We start from the raw sequence: 15,908 nt of genomic DNA, 5'->3' as shown, positions 1-15,908 counted from the left end.
AAATCAACGATCTCGCTTTCCTATTTGCTGTCAAGGTTGGCCCCTATGATAGCGTGCCTTTCCGGGTGCTCCGGGTCCAAGGGGATCTTCTTTGTTTCTTTGGCCGGCTGGAAGGAGCCCTGAGCTTCTGACCTCTTGGGGTCTGGCGACAGGTCCAGCTGCTTGTCGGCCATGGCCACAACCCGGTCTAGGGGCTACTTCTCAGCAGCAATCACAAGGGACTTGGCTAGCCGGCTGCTAGGAGTAGTGCACCTGGCCGACTTTTGGTAGTCACTAGTGACGACAATTATGCCCTTGGGACCCGTCATCTTCATCTTGAGGTAGGCGTAGTGAGGCACTGCCATGAACTTGGCACGTTCTAGCCGGCCCAAGAGGGCGTGGTAGGGGCTCTCCAAGTCAACCACCTCGAACCTCATTGGCTCGCGGCGTAAGTGATCTCTGTCTCCGAAGAGGACATATATCTTGATCTTGCCGATAGGTGAGCAGGAAAGGCTGGGTACAATGCCGTTGAAAACGGTCCGACTGGGCCGCAGATGCTTTGCTTTGATGTACAGCTTCGCCAGGGTGTCGCAGTAGAGGATGTTGATGCTGCCACCGCCGTCTATCAGAATTCAGGAGAAGCGACATGTTCGCCTCTCCGTTCAAAAGGTGGAATCCAGCACCATAGCATAGGAACCTGGAGAAAGCATTACTTCTGGGTGGTTAGCTCGGCTCCAACTGATGGGCTCTCGGACTAGTGCATGGACTCAGCGACTTCAGAGACGACAACATTCACCTCATGGTGCTGCTAGCGTAGGCTGCGCCTGTCATCAGCCACACTGGTGAAGAAAACGTAGGCTTCGTGTTCCTCGGGGAATTCTTCTTGGACTGCACAGACTGGGCGGACCGCCGGCTGCTAAGGAGGCGGAGCCGGCGGGTCAGCAGGCGGAGACGGCAGCCCTTCGCCCTTGGCGACGTGGTTGAGCTAGTGGCACTTCCGGGTTCTATGGTTAGACGGTTTCGCGCCGCTGTGGAACTTGCAAGGAGCATCAAGGGTTTGCTCGTAGGAGAAGGTGGGTAACCAGGCGGGCTTGCCGCCCTTCTGACGCTTGGGGCTAGGCTGACCCTCCGGCTGCTGATCTTCAACTGTTGCAAGATGCCAGCTGGTGGAAGCCGGCTGCTGGGCCTTGCGCTTGTTGTTGTTCATCTACTGGCGCCGACTGGAATCACCAGCCGGCGTCTAAGGAGCAGGGGGGAGCACTTTCCCAGACACGTGCACTCAGAGCTCCGACTTCATGGAGGAGTCGACAGTGGCGTACTTGTTTGCTATGTCAGTAGCTCATCGAGTGTAGTCGACTAGTCGCAGAGCAGGCGGTGCATGAGCAAGGTGCCTTCTCTGCACCCCATAGTGAAATACTCTATGGCCTGCACCTCATGCACCCCTTCGCAGGAGTTGCGCAGTTCGGCCCACCACGTCAAGTAATCGCGGGTGGACTCCGTCGGGCCTTGGACGCACTAAAAGAGCTGGTGGGGCTTGGGCGGCCGCTTGTAAGTGCTGGTGAAATTGCGGATCAAAACTTTGGTGAAGTCCAGCCAGTTGTTGACGCTGTAGGGCTTGAGGCTGTTCAGCCATGTCCGGGCCGTGCCCTGGAGCATGAGCGGAACGTACTTCGCAGCAACGCGCTTGTTGCCATTTGATATGTTGACGGCGGTGGAGAAGTCAACCAACCAATATTCCGGCTTCATGGAGCCGTTGTGTTTAAGCGTATCTTGAGGGAGCGGGAACCCTTTGGGGAAGGGCACGTCGCGAATGAGGGGGCCGAAACAAGGCAGGACGATCGCATCTTCTTCTTCTACCACCAGGGATCGAGCCAGTCATTCGATCTAATGGCGGGCGTCGTTCTCTTCGAATCCTTCACGGGGGCCTAGCCAGGCTCCGAGAGTTGGGTGCTCAACAGCCGGTGGGGGAGACAGACGGATGCTCCGCTGCTCGACTGCTCGAGGGCGGCCGTCTTGGTCGCGCTCGATGGTGATGCGTGTGCGGTTGCGGCTAGCAGCCGGCTCATGGTCTCTATCGTTGTTCTGGGAACGGGGGTCCCCAGACTTGCCTACCTGCGGCCCGTGGCGTGGCTGAGCCAGCAGGCCGTACGGCCCATCATCACCAACAAAGCACCCAAGACCCTTGCGAGGGTCCAAGTCTCGCGAGGCGGACGACACAAGACCTCCTCGGGAGTAGCCTAGCTAGGCAGGCTCACGAGGAGCGGAGGTATCAAGGAAGGGAAAACGTCACGAGACCCTCGTGACGTGAGCCATGACACACGACACCAGGCGGGCGCCAAAGCGCGCATCGTCCTTGTTTCCTCTTTGGTGCTAAGGAGCCAAGCGCATGCGAAGAGTACCGAGGCATCAGGCAAAGGTTGCTATATTGGTGCAACGAGACCAAGACCGGGAGGACGGCAAGACGGAGGTCATCGTGGAGCCCAAGATGGCGTCACCACTAGAGCCTTTGGCAGGCGAAGAACACTTTTGTCAGGATAGCTTGTACTAGATGTCCCCCTTCGAATTAGGCCGCCATTGTTGGCTCCCTTCCTGCTCGATATTTGGGAAGAGGACCAGGGCCAATATAAATAGGATTAGCCACCACCTTAGAGGAGGACGGATCATTCAGACCACCCACACACACACACAAGCTCACCGAGCTCAAGAACACCTCAACCTCAGGAAGCTGTTCTTCCCTTGTACTGTTCATCATGAGCCCAAGAGCAATCCACCACCACCACAGTGGAGTAGGGTATTACACCACAACGGTGGCCCGAACCAGTATAAATCTCATGTCTTTCCGTGTTTCGAGTTTGTCGAGTTCGTCCATGAGATCTTAGTAAGCTGGAGCGTTGATTGGTGGGAAGGAAAGACTTCGCGCGCACCCTAGTGTTCGAACCTTAAGGGTTTGCCGGAACCCCACATCCGACATTTGGCGTGCCAGGTGGGGGTGCGCCGTAGCTTCCCTTCCATCAGTTCGTCGCTCTGTCGCTCCATCGGATGCACACCGTGCTCGAGCTGAGCATCGCGCTGCCCTGACCGCCCGCGTCACTCAGACGGCTCCCGTCGGCGGGCCACATCGCCGTTCTCCGTCCCCCGCCGCCTACGCTGCCACCGGTCTTGCGGGGAACGAGCCACAGGCTTCCTCGCTGCATCCTTCGGTGCGGCTGGACGGCCGCACCGCCATTCCATCGTTGACCCCTGCCGGTTCTTCGTCTCACGTGCACCGCGCTCCCATGGAGGCACGGGCCGCGCTCCTCGCAGCGAACGAGCTCCTGCGCTATCGCCCCATCGATGACCTCTACGAGGAGTGGCTCGAACACGTCGTCGAGCTCGTCTGCGCCGTGTGGGACTCTCCGGCGCCATCCCAATCTCTGCCTCCCCCTCAACCAGCCGCGGGCGACAGGGCTCATGGCGCGCCTCCACCACCTCAGCCCCAAGACGTCGCCTTGGCATCAAGGCGCGCGGCTCTGCGACGTGATCCGCCGCGCCCGGCGCCGACGCGTGAAGAGAGAAGCTGCCAAGAAATTCCACGGCCATGAGAAGCTACACTTGCGCTCCCCGCAGCAGTGCAGCGTGTACCTTGTCAAGACCAAGCTCCACCTCTGAAGCGGGCTCTGGCTACCACGGCTGGCTGCCATGCCTTCACTCCCGAGCTGCGTAGCATCGCCTGGCCGAGCAAGTTCAAGCTGGATTTGCCTCCTCACTATGACGGCACCGCTGACCCCGCGGAGTTCCTACAACTCTATGAGCTGAGCATCGAAGCGGCCAACGGCGACAAAAAGGTCATGGCGAACTGGTTTCCCATGGCTCTCAAGGATGGAGCTCGCTCCTGGCACCTGAACCTGCAGCACGACTCGATCTCCTCCTGGGATGAGATGCGCGACCGCTTTGTCGCCAACTTCCAGGGCACTCGCGACCGCCCACCGGCCGCGGGTGATCTACGCCGCATCAGGCAGCAACCGAGAGAGACCCTCCAGAAGTACATCCAGCTTTCAACAACACCCGCCTCAAGATCCCCAAGGTCACGGATCAGGCCATCATCTCCGCGCTTTCCGATGGCATCCGTGATGTCAAGATGAAGGAAGAGCTCGCCATCCACGAGGAGCTCTGGACATCTCAGGAGCTGTTCAAACTGGCAAACAGGTGCGCAAGATCTAAGGAGGGGCGCCTCTCTCTCCTTGAGCTTCCAGCCGTGGGCGCAGAGGAGAAGAATGTAACATCCCCAAAAATTGGGTTATCAATTTTTGTGCTGTTATTTCTTCCTGGCACTCATTTTCAAAATCTTTCTCCTGAGTTGTTGGATGACTCTGATGATTCTTGTCATTTTAAACCTTTCAAAACCTTGCTCATGTCTTTTTCAACGGGCAAGCCCTCATTTGCATCATCTCAAACCCTAGATTCCAAATTTTGGAATTTGGGATAGGTCCTTTGTGCTTACAAAGGAGCCATCATTTTCCTTGATCTATTGATCCTCCCAATTGTTCCCAGAGATCACCCTATCTTTCTAAACCTTGGATATGCAAAAATATTGCCAAGTCCCATGCAATATTTTTGAATTATGATTTATTCCTTTTCTTGCCTTTCTGAGGAATAAAATCCAAAGGCATAGCTAGCCATCTCCTAAATTCATGAGGATTGGTGGAGTTGATACTTATGCCTAATCCAAGCTCTGGCAAGTATATTGGCCATAATTAAGTAAGGAAAAATTGCCTTTTCCTATTTAATGCCAATATGGCATTTCTGCCAATTTCTAAAGGAACTGCTATTTTTATAGCAGAGAAAATCCACACATAAATTGTGGAGCTTATCCTTGCCGTATAATCACTAGTTCCATCCTCATCTCATGTTCCTCAGTTCAAAAATTTGGCACATTATCCAATGCAAGTTTCTGCCTAATCTGAAATTTTGCAAAGGAAGTGCTTTATTCCTAATTCCAATGGATCTTCAATTTGGCAGGGTGAATAACATGGATAAATAACCCATGGATGTCAAGTATGAGCTCAATCCATTCATCCTAGCTCCCTTTGCAATTTTTCAAAGTTTCTGACCAGAATAACAAATTTGTGAAGGAAGTACCTTTATAGTGCTTTCAAATGGGTTGAAACTTTTCCATCCTATTAAGTATCTCAAATCATTAGCCTCCACCCAAATTCAGTTCATTTCATTGAACTATGTGAGCACAGGAGAAAATCTTGGTTTTTGTCCAATTTTCCAGTTTGTGAAGCAAGTGTATTTTATCTTGCTCCATTATGGCTGAAAATATTCCCAGGTGTTCTCATATCCTTATAACTTATCTCCACAAGTTTTGGGCTCATTTCATCTAGCCAATTGGCCTAAGGATTTTTCTGAAGTTTTTGGACAGAAATGATAGCTTTAAAGGAAGTACCATTTTGGTGAGTCCATTTGGTATGAACTTTTTACAGCATCATTGTATGTCCAAATCATCAAGATTTGCCAAGTTTTAGCCTAATCCATCACCCCTAGTGAGTGCTTCATCATGATTTAATTTCTGGGTCAGATTTAGAAGTTGTACAACAACTATGCTAAATACTTGACCCTATGACCTCAATATTACCAGGAACGTAGTCCTTTCTACCCTAAGCCTTCCAGACATCAAATTTACCTTTTAACCTCTCTGGTTTCATCTCTGGAATGTGGCCAAGTTTGCAGCAGTAAACTTGTGGAGCTTGTTTTACTCAGCTGCATTTGGCTCTGCACGATCCTTTACCGCAGTAACACTCAAGTTACGAAGAACTACGTGGTAGACATGAACTTGCATCAGTAAAAAAAACCAGAGCGCGCCATGCTAGTGGTGACTACGAGGGTAGCCAGCCAAAACGGTGGTCTAGCCACTGTTCTCGTCGGCAGCGCTGCTCCAACCGTCTCTGGCCTCGTCATTAATGCCCAACAGTTCCCCCTCGGCGTCCTCTTCCCTCGGGACCTCTGGACCCCTTCGTTTTCTTCTCCGGCGAGCCGTGCCAACGATCGAAACAATGCGCTCCTGTGCATCGTTGCCTTCCTCCCCGGTGTCCTCTTCCTCCGTTCGTCCCCGAGCGCTGCTCGTCTTCGTGACTCTCTAGCGCTCGTCCACACCCTCCTCGTCGCCTTCCCGTGCGGCCCCATGACTGCTGCAGCCGGCAAAGCCATGGCCGGACTCGCTCGGCGGAGCTCGGCTCGGGTGCCTTTGCCCCGGCTATATATAGCCCGTTCGCGCCTCGTCCGAGCTCATCTGCAGCTTCCCCGACCCCTTCCACTCCTCCCCTCGACACCCATAGCTCCCCCCTCGCCTTGGAGCCCCCTGTCCGCTCCATGGCCGAAGCATCGCCGCCGATCCCCCTCAACCACTTCTTGGACATGGCCCTTCCCCTCCCTTCCTTTGGCGTCCCCTACTCCCTCTGTATCCTGCGGAGTCTCCTCCGCCCTCCAGTTCCACCGGGGACGGCCGGAGTTGGCCAGGCAAGTCGCCGGAGCTCGCCTCTATTCCACCGCGGGCGCCCGAGCTACGGCCGCTACGACCTCTCCCCGACGCCCGTAGCACCTTGCTTGGGTGCGGTGCTCCCTCCCGCATCTGCCGGTCGCCGGAGCTCGGCCGGAGACGACTTGAGTTGCCGGAGCGCGCTAGTGCTCGATCGGCCCCGGGCTCCTCTGCTCTTCTCGTCGGGAGCTGGAAGAAGAGAAGGAAGGAGGAGAGAGAATCCCCGCGGGACCCACACGTCATCGACCCAGAGGCCGGCCTCGCCCTTGCCACACTGGATAAGTGGAGGCGTAATCCCATGGATTACGTCTTCGCTTATGGAAAGTGTATTCCCATTCTACTTCAGCCGGAAATGCGCTTTCACTTTAGTGGAAGCATATTTCCAGGAGTGTGTGTTCAGTTATTCAGTCAGGGACCCGATTGTGGAGATTTTTCTTACAGATAGGTCCCTGGCAGAAAAACAATCATAACTTTTTACTCGCAACTCCGAATGAGGTGATTCCAACGCTCAATTTCTCTGTTCGTCAAGCCCTTTTTGATGGGACCATTTTGTTGATGTTTGCACATTCTGAAAATGACCATTTTGCCCTTGCCCGTAAACAACCCCCTCCGAGAGAGAACTGTTTCCGGCAACTCTTTCCGCAATCGTTTCCCACTTCTTCCCAGAGTATTTGTCGACCCCCAGGCAAGCCAACCTCTTATCATTACCCCCGAACTTGCATGTTGACTATGCTTGCACCTTGTGTGTGTAGTTGCAGTTGTTTCACATCATTTTCGTCTGCAGTTATTCCATTATGCCTGTCACGCATGCTTGTGTTTTTTATGATATCTTTTGCCATGCTAATTAAAATGTTATCATTAATAATGCCATGTCACTACTCTACTTTATGTGCATGTCATCATTATAAAATGTTATGAGGATTGTAATGCATCGTTGATATGCTATTACATGGTATTGTCATGTTCTTTATGCTATAGTTGTGCACTTGAGAAGTTCGATATTTTGCCATGCATTTGTATGCTGCATGCTCATTGTTGCACTCATGTTAAATATGCTCATGAAGATGGAGAAGGAATTAAAACGACTTAATAATGATCGAGTCATAGTTCCACCAAATCGAACTTTGTCAGTGCAGCCACATTTGCCTTGTGGGAAGGCCTTAATGCGATCTATTGTCATGCCTCTCGTCGATGCCTCCAACTAGGGAAGGTTATGGGCATGCTTACCCTGATCAGGTAGGCAGACATAACCTTGTGTGCCCGTTGTAAGAATTTTTGGTATCGGTCCCCGTGAGTGACGTTTTGGCCATGACGGTGGTCGGTATGTCTTTGGTAGACACGGGGCCACCCAGGACTAGCCCAGTTGGGAGTGGGTCGGAATGGTCGGGAGAGTGTCATGGCAGTTGGTCGGTTTCGTCGGAATGCCATTGGTCCACCAAAATGGGAGTGCGAGGCCATGGGTTCCGTGGTGTGGGTACAGTGTGCTACCTCTGTAGACTGTATATTAAGTCTAGCGATAGCAAAAGTTCGTAGTAGGTCCCACTATCAGGTCTTGGTCGAAATGGAGGATATACCTGAAATAATTAAGTAGGTAAATAAATATGTGATAACAGGAATATGGTGACTTGGACTATGAGATAGTCGTGAGAAGTCATGACGATGTTTTGATATGATCACGAGACGAGGTCTCGGTGAGTGTTGGAGACCAACTGTTGGTCATGGTTGTGATCGCCGGAAAGATCACCGTTCGGTTGCGAGGCAACCCGTTGGTAAGAGAGTCCGTGGGACTCGGTGTACAAGTTGAGTTGCATTGCATGAGTAATATGTTGCATTTAAAAACCAAGGAATAACAAAAGATGATTGTATAAGGTTAACATGCTATGTCTGTAATTGGATATTATTGGTAGTTTATTTTCTGCATAATTTCATGATGCTATGCCATGCTTTGATTGATACATTAATTTATGCCATGATTGAGATGATGCGATATGTTTTGCCTTTGCCATGTTAGAAGCATGATCGCATATGCCATGTTATTGTCATGTTAGTAGATGTTATGATTTTTGTTCATGCTTAGTTGATTTTATCATGCCATGTTTAGTAGTTGATATGAGATAGGCTGTTGCATGCGCTCGGTTCTCGCTTTGTCTTCTACTTGTTTGGATGCTATATATATTTGGTTGTCTTGCAAGTACATTCAATGTACTGACCTGGCGTGTCATGCCAGTTTTGTAGGTCGTACCATATTGTTTGCTTGATCCGTCGTGCTAGGCCTTAACCTTGCTAGTCCTGCGAGTTGTGGAGCCCAGCCAGAGTTGTTATGCTGCGAAATCAAGACTTCCACCGCCAGTTTTAATAGACTTCCGCCGCCATTTAAATAGTCGTAGGGCTATACCACATGATTGTATTCATCAATGATGTAAGCTTATGCACATCTGTTTGATGAATATTATTATACCTAGAATGCTGTATTATGGACCTGTCGTGCGTCAGGTGTTATCTTGGGCTGACGTACGAAGGGCCCTTGCTCCATGCTGATCAGGGTGCCACAAAGAAGGCCAAGGCCAAGGACATGAAGCGCAAGGAGGTAGTTGTGCTCGCAGCGGAGCCCGACGTCAAGCGGGGCAGAGATCAGCCCGAGTCATCCAAGAACGGTCGACCATTCTGCGCCTTCCACAACCTGAACAACCAGAATACCAGTGACTGTCAAGAGCTCAGAGCCATACGAGAAGGACACTACGGTTGACGCCCCGAGTGCAACGACCGGGTCTACGACCGCGGAGGAGGACATGGAGGCGGACGTTGGGATGACCGTGGCCCGCGCCAAGAGTGGTGCGACCAACCTCGCGAGGACCGCTGGCAGGACCAGCCTCATGAGGGCGCCTGGAGGGACTCGCCTCGTGAAGATCGCCCCTAGGGCAACACCGGTCTTCCCCCGCTGCCGCCACCAAGAAGGAACGACGACCACCACCAGGACGAGGGGGCTGGGGGCTTCTAGGAGCCGCGCGCGATCGTCTGCATCTTGGGCGGCGCCCAGGCCCCAGCCTCCCCGCCTGTCTTCAAGCAGTTTGCTCGCGAGGTGAACGCGGCACTCCCCAAACTCGAGGCCTCCCGCCCGCTCAGGTGGTCCCAATGCGCCATCACCTTCGACTTGGTAGATCAACTCAAGTGCGCAGCCACCGTTGGCACCCTCCCCATGCTGTGTTCCCCGGTCATCAGCAATGTGCAGGTCACCAAGACCCTCATCGACGGCGGCGCATGGCTCAACGTCCTATCCGTCGATACGTTCGACATCCTCCAAGTGCCATACGAGCAGCTCCAGCCCACCAAGCCTTTCTCAGGAGTGACCGACGGCTCCACCACGCCGATAGGGCAGGTCCGCCTGCCTGTCACCTTCGGGGAGCGCAGGAACTACCGCACCGAGCTCATCGACTTCGACATCACACACATCCGCCTGCCGTACAATGCCATCCTCGGGTATCCAGCCCTGGCCAAGTTCATGGCAGACACTCATCACGGCTACAATGTTCTCAAGATGCCAGGAAGCAGAGGAATCATCACAGTCTCGTGTGAAGAGAGAGATGCGATGTGCTCCCTTGAGCGCGACTTTCAAGCCGCTGCAATCGACGACCCCGACAGCAGAAATGAGGGCCCTCTGGAGACCATCCCTAAGAAGAAGCAGCCGTGCCGTGCAGGACCTCGGGAGGATGGCGTTGCGACAGGAGCCACGTCAGGATCGGCACCCGCTCTAGGCGCACCTCCCTCCGTCGCATAGGAAGGCGCGCTCGGCCCCCTCCTCAGGCAGGGCTCGGGGGCTCTCTTCTTGAGGGCCTCAGACCTTGCCAACCTCACGAGGGAGGTGCTTGGGCACCACTTGGAAGCGTGTTTCGCGGCACGCGACCCTCAGGAGAGCACAGGGTAAGGAGTGCCCACCACCCAGGAGTTCATCACCAAGACCACCCAGGAACTGCAAGAAGCAAGAGACATGCGTGGCGACGGCCGCCAACAAGGCGCAGCCCCGCATCCCGGCGAGGATGCTGGGCTGCGCGTCTGCATCGACGTCCCAGGGGTCAACAAGGCCGCATCTTAGGTGCGTTTTTGGCCTTCACGTGTCGGCCACTGCGAGGGCCCACCGCACAGCTACGTTCGAATGCCCTTTGGCTTGCCGAGCGTGGTGACGGCCTATGAGCGCAACATGCGACGTGTCCTGGCGGCTCAAGAAGCCAGGTACCACGCCATTTTGGATGAGATGGAAACGGTCTTCAGGGAACCTCCAGAGCCCCAGAGCCTCCTGAGGCTCAGGGTTCTGGCGGCTCATGAGGAGTCATTTCTTCAACACATGCCTTCAGCTGCACCAACTCTACTTCGTCCACAGAACCAGGTGACATCTTCCAAGCTCGTTTAGCTGGGAGGGCCCCTCGGGCTGCATTATTCCCATGCCACGTGGGTCCGTCCCTGCGGCATGTATCCCTTTTTGTTTACGCCTTCAGCTTACCTTGTTGGGGGCGCCCCTCGGGCTGCATCATCCCCAAGCCGCTCGAGGCAGACCCGGTGGCATGTATCTTCATGCATTTTATCCAAGTTGATCTGCTCTCCATGCTTAACCTGCCAACTGCTATCACCTGCTCGATCATCGTGCCCCCGGGGCCTCCACATAGGCACGACGCTGGTGCATGGGTCTGTCCCTGCCACGTCGACAAATCTGAGCGCTCGAGCTCTGGCTCACGGCACGCGCCGCGCACGTCACCTCACCAGGACCTCAGTGCCTCCTCCTCATCTAGAGCAACTAGAGGCAGGCTGACAGATGTAACGGCAAACCGTGCTTCTTCTTGTGCCTGTTCTCAGGGATCCGCGAGTCTCCTTTCCTCTCGTGCAATTCTCTTGCGCGTTAAAGGGGGGCTCCTGAGCATCGCGACTCAGGAGCTCTTACTGGCTCTCCAGCCCTCACCCCCTGGCCTTGACCACGACATCGCGAGCTGGCATACCGGCGGTGGCTGAGCTCGCTCGAGGGCCGGGACCTGAGGACGTAGAGCACTAAGGAGAGCATGAGGGGAGGGAAACTCGTATGGGCCAGCCTAGCTATGCCGCACGAAATAGGCGCGCAGCACTAGGGCAACGTCAGGAGTCGCCACGAGATCAACGAGATAAGTCCCGCACTCGAATTGGCTAACTATTTGGGCCTAATGGTCACTCATGCCTTGCTGCAGCCCCGTTGCAGCCACATCAACTCCCTTTCTTGCCTTGTCATGGCTGCTCGAGCGCTAAGGGGGACCTCCTGAGCATCGCTCCTCAGGGGATCTGACTGGACCTCGGGTCGCACACCTCCTGGCCTTAACCACGGCACGCGACCTGGCATGCCAGCGACGGTTGTAGCCTACCTGGGGACCGGGACCTGTCAGTGTAGAGCAACAAGCTATCGTGAGGGAACAAAGGGGGGACCGAGCCTTAACGGTACATGCGTTCACCAAATTCTCATAACAGGGAAGATAAGCACAAAAGACATTGCAGACCCTTACATGCCCCCACGGGGTAATTCATGGTTCATTGCAGGAAACAAAAGCCGATACTAAGGGGAATCCTATATACATCCTCCCGTGGTGGACGGCATCATCAATAGTGGGCCATGGGAGGCCAACGCCAACCCCATCCAGATTAGCGGCAGCGACGGCCGGACGCCGCAGCCCTGCTCCGAGTGCGGCGAGAGCTCGGGGGCACGTAGCTGTTGTCGCTCATCTCCGGAGTCTCATAAAGCTCGGGAGAGCTATTGGACTCCCAAGGGCTGCTGCTGCTGGAGTGGTCGCGAGCGGGGTGCGCATCAGCCTCGTGCTCCTCTCCGGGGTAGCACTCCAGGCGGCTGCCCTTGGCATCGAAGACCTTGAAGAAGAGCGTGGAGACGCGGTCGTACACAAAGTGAATCGCGAGGGCGCCCCTCGCACAGCAGACCCACGCGACCTCGCCCAAGCCACGCGTCATGAAGATCTTGCCAGTGTGTACCACTTCAATCTCCGCTCCGGTCACTAGAGCGCTATAGTCGGCGTGCTGCATCCAGAGATCGAGAGGCCCCCTCGGCGGCATCACATCAGAGAAGAACCATGGGAAGCAGATCTAGGAGCTCGGAGGCATCGGCGCTCACAGCACCAACTCGTGTGAGGAGTCCACGGCGTGAACCCTAGGTGCGACAACACGCGTCGCCGTGGCACGGTGACCCTGAGTGCGGCATGGGCGGCGCTGCTCATCACTCCGTTCTCCCGAGACCTCGGCTTGGGCGTACAAGGGCAGCGGGTACCCCGGAGGAGGACGCTCGCACTAAGGCCTCGACACCACCTGCATCGCCGCCTCATCACGACAATGGATCGACCTCTTCTTTGGTGGAAGAGGCCCCGGATCATCACGGGTAGCCTTTCCTTTCTCTTCAGCAGAAAACTTTCTGATGGGTGCCATTGTTGACAGCAGTGGAGCGAGGAGGAAGAAGCAAGCAAGCGAGGAAGAGATGGGCAACGGGGGCTCCGCCCCCTCCCCATTTATAGCAGGAGAAGGCCAACCGGCGTCCGCCACGATCGCAGGTAATGATGGTTTTCCTTGCATGTCGCAGGGACTTGTCAAGTCATGCAGTTGCTGAGGCAGCATGGGGAAGCGGAGACGCCCACGTCCAATCAACCGCCATGCGTCAATCGAGGCCGCAGGCTTTTGGGGCCAGCGGTGCTCCGTACTTGGCCCTTGGCTTTGCCGCGATGCCAAGCCCGAGCGCACCTTCGGCCCAGGGGCTACTATCGGCATTCTGGGAACAGGGGTCCCAGACTTGCCTGCATGCGGCCCGGGGTATGGCTGAGCCAGCAGGCCGTACGGCCCATCATCACCAACAAAGCAACCAAGACCCTCGCGTGGGTCCAAGCCTCGTGAGGCGGATGACGCAAGACCTCCTTGGGAGTAGCCTAGCTAGGCAGGCTCACGAGGAGTGGAGATATCAAGGCGGGGCAAACCTCACAAGACCCTCGTGACGTGAGCCATGACGCACGACACTAGACGGGCGCCAGAGCGCGCATCGTCCTTCTTTCCTCTTTGGTGCTAAGGAGGCAAGCGCAGGCGAAGAGTACCGAGGCATCAGGCAAAGGTTGCTATATTGGTGCAACGAGACCAAGACCGGGAGGACGGCAAGACGGAGGTCATCGTGGAGCCCAAGACGGCGTCACCACCAGAGCCTTTGGCAGGCGAAGACCACTTTTGTCAGGATAGCTTGTACTAGCTGTCCCCCTTCGAATTAGCCCACCATTGTTGGCTCCCTTCCCGCTTGATATTTGGGAAGAGGACCAGGGCCAATATAAATAGGACTAGCCACCACCTTGGAGGAGGACGGATCATTTAGACCACCCACCCACGCACGCTCACCGAGCTCAAGAACACCTCAACCTCACGAGGCTGTTCTTCCCTTGTACTGTTCATCATTAGCCCAAGAGGCAATCCACCACCACCACAGTGGATTAGGGTTTTACACCACAGTGGTCTCCCGAACCAGTATAAATCTCGTGTCTTTCTGTGTTGCGAGTTCATCGAGTTCGTCCATGAGATCTTAGTAAGCTAGAGCGTTGATTGGTGGGAAGGAAAGAATACGCGCGCACCCCCAGTGTTCGAACCTTAAGGGTTTGCCCAAACCCCACATCCGACAGTCTCTTCGGTCGCGGGCTTCGCCTGTCGGCGTCCTCGTGCCATGTTCTCGATGGGGGAGGGGGGTTCTCGGCATGCAGCGTCGCTCGTCACCCACGAGGTGGTCCAGTTCATCTGCCGCCGCCTGGGCGACACACATATTTTTCCAAAGGCGTGGCGTAGATGGGGCGATCGGCTCCTAGCATGTTGGCGACGGTCGCGCCACGTTTCCAAACGGAGCCCAACCGGCTCAGCTCGCCAGCAGTCGGAGTGCCGCATACGGCGCGATTGATCTCGCGCTGGTAGGCTTCGCTGAGACCCCTCATGGCTGCCAGCTTCTGGGTGCTTTGAAGGAGCGAGACGCGGAAGGCTTCCAGTGTTGCTCCGTCTGCATTCTCCGCACTGGCGCGGACAAACCCCGCACTGCCGCCTGCAGCGGGTCATGGGCAGCCCCATCAAAGGCCGCTTCATGGCTAATGACCAGCACCTCTGTGGCGGTGCTGGTGTTGGCGTCGCTGGTCGCAGGAGGGAGTGGATCGTCAATGACCACCACGTTGGTGGGGAAGGCATCGGGGGATGCCACGTCGAGGTCGACGAGCATCGGGTCGGTAGAGCCAACTGAGTCTAGGTCAGAGGCAGGCTCGTTGGCGATGTGAAGCTTGCCATGGAGGTCAACGAGGCAGCTCTCAGAGCTGGTTGCACCCATGTCGGGTGCGGGATCGTCGGAGAGGCAGATCCCGCCGATAAGATCATTGAGACATCCCGCGGCGCAAGCGGCTTCTAGGCCGCGCAGCGCGTCGACGCAAACGCCATCAGGCATGCCAGGCTGGCTGCACTCGATGGGATGGAAGAGGGTTCCCGTCCAGAATGTGTTTCCGGACGACGGTGCACCTTGCCCCATGGTGGGCGCCAAATGTCGGGGATGTGTAGTGACATATGCCAGGGGTTGGCTAATCATGGAGAGGGACAAGAGTACATCGTCGGGCTCTAGAAGCGGGAGTGAGCGAGACCACATATGCCTACGAATCTTACCCTGGTTCGGGGCTCTCCGTGGAGATAACACTCCTAGTCCTGCTCTGCGAGGTCTCCGCATGGTGACCATGATCAAATAGAGTAGCTACAAGTTGCTCCTTGAGTTGTTTTGCTAGAGGAGGAAGAAGAACAAGGCTAGCCCTACTCCTCTCTCTACATGGGTGTGTGTGATCTCTAAGGTCTGAACCCTTTGCATGGGGAAGCCTGGGGGTTTTATATAGGCCTACCCCCCAGGGGTACAATGGTAATCCGGCCGGGTGTATGACCCGATCGTCAGTGTCCCTAGACGCCGACTTCTCCGCTGGCTGCTGGGGCCCGCCGCTTGGTGGGTCCCGCCGGTTGCTGTGTACTTGGCTGACAGGCCATGCCCACCGCTTGCGGGTCTGGTTGATCGCTTTACACTGTAGCTTTGCTACTGATGACAGATACTTTGTCGGGGGAGCGTGGCTACAGTACCGCCGCATGGTGGTCATTCACTGTAGCCACTCCCCGTCTCTTTTGGTTAATGGCGCATGGACTTTGAGGGGGGAGGGGGCCACCTGCTAGGAGGCGACCCACCCACGTTGCCGCCTGCTGGGGATTTGTCACCTTCTAGGGCTCGCCAACAGGTAGGGCCCGCCGCCTGCGGGCTGTACCGACTTGCCGTCGTGGGAGCGTAGCTCCCTAGGTAGTACATGATGTCATGGGCGGCGCGACTATAGTACCCTGTCGGGTGAGAGGCGTCTGCTGGGTATGCCCG

This window comes from Triticum urartu, chromosome 1A (assembly GCF_056163025.1).
Source record: "Triticum urartu cultivar PI428250 chromosome 1A, HENAU_Tu73, whole genome shotgun sequence".
NCBI classification, from domain to species: domain Eukaryota; kingdom Viridiplantae; phylum Streptophyta; class Magnoliopsida; order Poales; family Poaceae; genus Triticum; species Triticum urartu.
This window is presented reverse-complemented; position numbering follows the sequence as displayed.